Genomic DNA, 3,549 nt, shown 5'->3' on the forward strand with positions numbered 1-3,549 from the left:
TGGGGGGGGGGGTAGCCAGTATCTGTGGGAAATGAACGTGGGGGCGGCAGGGGCTGGGCAGAGCTTCCTCATCTGGTGGAGGATTTAGCCCAAGGTGGAGGTAGTACTAGAGGTTAAGGCCAACCTCTGATCCAGGCAGAAATGCTTTCCATGGCCTTTCCTTTTTATCGACGGAATAGGAAACGTGATGACTCATAAGAGACAGATGACAAGCTAAATATTCATAATGCTAAGAGTGCAGCAAAAAATAGGAAAAAATGAGTAGATCACTATCAAAGGAAGACATCTGATACAAAATGAAATCAGAGAGGGAGACAAACCTTAGGAGACTCTTAACCATAGGAAGCCAACTGCGGGCCCGCTGGAGGGGAGATGGGGGAGGGGGTAACTGGGGGATGGGCATTGAGGAGGACACGTGATGTGATGCGCGCTGGGCGTCTTATGCAACGGATGAATCACTGACCTCTACCTCTGAAACTAATGATACACTATATGTTAACTAATTGGTTTTTAAAAACATGAGTCTTTCAAAAACAACCTCCGCTCCAGTGAATTCGGTGGAGGATTTTTTTTCCCCCAAATTCCTCAAAGACATCCTTATATTATTTCAACTGTACCAGAATGTAGAAAAACAAAAACAAAAAAACTGTCTCCCCCTGTTTTATGAGACAAATGCAGTTTTGATAGAATTTAATGAAATAGATCTCTAATGATGACCAGTAAATCACAGAATGCAAATACTGCATATTATATGAAAAACTAACAACTAACATTTACTGGAAAAAATGATGAGTCATTTCAAAAAACATTGAGAAAGGGATCAGTAAAATCCAACATCTATTCTGGGTTAAAATGTTGGAGGAAAAAGCCTACAGGCAGAGCCATGATGCTCAGAGAAGAGAGGAGGGGCTGCGGTTCGCCCGAGAACTATCATAGCAACCCCAACAAAAGCACTAGCAACACTTGAAATCCCGAATTGGAGTTTATATTTAAATGGTCTAAATAAAGGGACAAACCAGAAGAAATAAAAACATATTTTTTTTTGGTAAAGGAGATGTTAGACATCTAAAAAATCCAAGGAAGTCTTCCAAAACAAAGCAACAGCAGCAACAACAACAACAAAGGCTCGAAGCAGTGAGTTCAAAGCCACAACAGGGTAGGAGATACCAGTTCTTTCGAAATCACACTTTTCCCTAAAATCAGTGAGATAGACAATACGGTACAAACAGCTTCCGTTCACAACAGAACCAAAGCCGATGGCACTGAAGATTTCCCGAGCATGACATATGGCACTTACTAAGGAAACTTTAAAAGCACAGCGAGAGTAACAAAGACAAACAGGAAGACGGGATTGCTAGTCCCCACTGCTGTCTGGGAGACAGAACGTAGGAAAGAGAAACAGAAGTTGCTCTGAAGACTCAATCCAATATCAAAATCCTCCCCTGTGTTTTTACAAAACACGACGTGTTGGTTGTGACGTTCGGCTGCAAGAGGGGTCAGACAAGAGTCTCAGAGTTCGTTGCAAGTAATTATGAAACCCATGAGCAGACGACTGTGGGGCTACCATATTGACTCTAACAGATTTTGAACCATGGCAGACCAACGTGGCAATCATCAACCTTGGACATTAAGATAAACCTGAAAGTTCATCATTCATTCAACATATTCTTAGGAACTATTTATGGACCAGCCACTCTGTGCTATTCTGGGAACTGGGTATACAGCTGTGAATAAGCCGAGAAAAGTCCCCACAGTCACAGTCATGGTCAGCAATGGTCATGGGTCACAGAGAAACAGACAATTAACAAGTCAACAGATTAAGTGGGCGGATGATTTCAGAAGGTGGGGAGTACAGAGAAGGTCACAGGGATGGATTGAGGGCTGCATGTTGGGGTGTGGTGGGGGGTGGGGATGGGGGTGGAGGGTGGGGATGGGGGGTGGGAGTGGGGTGGAGGATGGGGTCATGGAGGGGTGGGGATGAGGGAATGAGGGGTGGGATGCGGTGGGGTGGAGGTGGGGGGTGAGGGGTGGGGATAGGGTGGGGGTGGGGAGGGGGGGTAGGAGTGGGTTGGAGAGTGTGGGGGCCGGTGAGGGGTAAGGATGGGGGATGGAGGGGTAGGGGTAGGGAGGGGGGTGGGGTGGAGAGTGTGCTGGGGCGGTGAGAGGTGAGGATGGGGGGTGGAGCGGTGAAGGGTGGAGACAGGGTGGAGGAGTGAGGGATGAGGATGGGGTGTGGGGGCTGGAGGGTGGGGGGGCGGCTATATTGGGTTTGGCAATCAGAAGTCCTCTCCGAAGAGGTCGACTTTTGAAACAGACTGGGGTTTCCAAAAATAATTTCAATTGATTCTATGTCAGTCAAGTTGCTTTGTGGGGGGACAAACCTTCCATGCGCAAGCCTGGGCTGAGGGCTGTGCTCGCACAGGTGATGCTCAGATGAGCTTGGCGATTTTAACTTAACTCGATCCTTGCTTTCGAGGGCTCTATGACCTACACGACACACGAAGACTGGGGGGTGTACCATGTATGACAAGGGGCTCCTACCAATCCGTAAGAATAAGAGGACAGCAGGAAACTGGAAAAGTGTAAGAACAATTCACAAAAAGAAAAATGAAATCCAGAAAGTCCTTTAACTATAAGGGAAAAAATGCTCACCTAGACAATAAGGAAATGCAAATTAAAACTCTAAGATAGCAAATTTCACCAATTATAATGATGGGAATAAGAAAGATCAGTCACGCGACGCGATCACACACTTGCTTCTCGTTGCTGGGACGTAGATAGGAAGCGCCTCTTCCAAGAGCAGTCTGGCAGACTCTTCTGAAACTTTAGTTGAGAGGGTCCTATGATTCAGCCACAGAAATTGATTCCACAGAAACCAAAGCTCAAGGACTTAAAGGGAACTCTGTGGGAGGTTTTGCCGCTGCAGCGATGTTTCTAATGATTAGAAAGAAAAGGAGATGACCCTGTAAATCCACGAGGAGCGGGAATGACTGAGCTCCTGGTCCCTGGAAAATCTGGAACGCATGGCAGCCGTTACACACCGAGCCGCGCCAACACAACAGACTGACACCAAAGGGACTCGGGTGATTCTCTACACACCAGGAAGGTATGTCCTTCGAGATTCTATCCGTATAAACAGAGAGAAGACCGGGAGGATGTACACACACTGTCAACAGCAGTAGCAGTGGGGAAGTGGGACTTGGCAGTTTTTATGTTGTACATTTTTCATAGAGAAGAAAAATCCAGTCCGATCTAGTGAAGAAACAGATTATCGTTGTCCCAGGGGGAGGGAAAGTCTCTATTTCTGAAGAGTGAAGGAGCTTTGCGTCAGCACCAGGATGATGTTTTCTGATATAGTCATATATATTTTTTTGGTGCAGTCATATTTTTAAAAAGCATGCCAAACTCAAATGCAGTGAAACAAATACCAGACAAGATCAGAAAGGGAAACCGTCTGTGGCATGCGTAACGAAGAAAATCTACAATTGATAGAAATAGCTGCTTCGGAGATCCTTTTTGGAGGGTGGTATTTACACATAAAACATAAAT

Source organism: Ursus maritimus, unplaced genomic scaffold, assembly GCF_017311325.1.
Source record: "Ursus maritimus isolate PB19 unplaced genomic scaffold, ASM1731132v1 scaffold_2, whole genome shotgun sequence".
NCBI classification, from domain to species: domain Eukaryota; kingdom Metazoa; phylum Chordata; class Mammalia; order Carnivora; family Ursidae; genus Ursus; species Ursus maritimus.